Source organism: Pygoscelis adeliae, unplaced genomic scaffold (genome assembly GCF_000699105.1).
Source record: "Pygoscelis adeliae isolate BGI_AS28 unplaced genomic scaffold, ASM69910v1 Scaffold82, whole genome shotgun sequence".
Lineage (NCBI taxonomy): Eukaryota > Metazoa > Chordata > Aves > Sphenisciformes > Spheniscidae > Pygoscelis > Pygoscelis adeliae.
Window position 1 is genome coordinate 967676 of NW_008824287.1, and position 544 is coordinate 968219.

The window sequence follows — 544 nt, forward strand, 5'->3', positions numbered from 1 at the left end:
GACCGGGCCGCCTGCCCCGCACCGCCCCAGGTGCATTTCTTCTGCTTCTAAAGAAATCTTTTTTTAAAAAAAAGAGGTAATTTTGCGTGGTGTTTCCTAAACGAGCATTTGTGGAAGGAAAAGATATTCACCGGAGTTTTCTCGTGCTCCCGGTCCCCGCAGCGGTTTGCTCCGAGCTCGGTAGCCTCCCCTGGCTGCCTTGGCGTTGCGAGGGCGTGCTCCGGGCTTCACAGCCGCTGCCTGCAGGCAGCGGCCGGGGGCAGCGGGACGGCGTGACGCTGCCTTTGCAGCTAACGACCTTTAATGACTGAGTAGGTTTAGAGGCTTGATTGCATCAAACGTGTCAGAACCAAAAAGAAAAGGTTAAATTCACCGGTGTAATGACTCTGTGCGAATGGTTTCTTTTTATTTCAGTACGTGATGGCGAATTTAAGAGTTTCAGGCTCCATCTAGTTTACTGTGATTAGCACAGTTATGGTGTTTTTAATTAAAATTTTTACCCATGACAGTATAGTTTTAATTGCATAATACTTACTATGGAAGT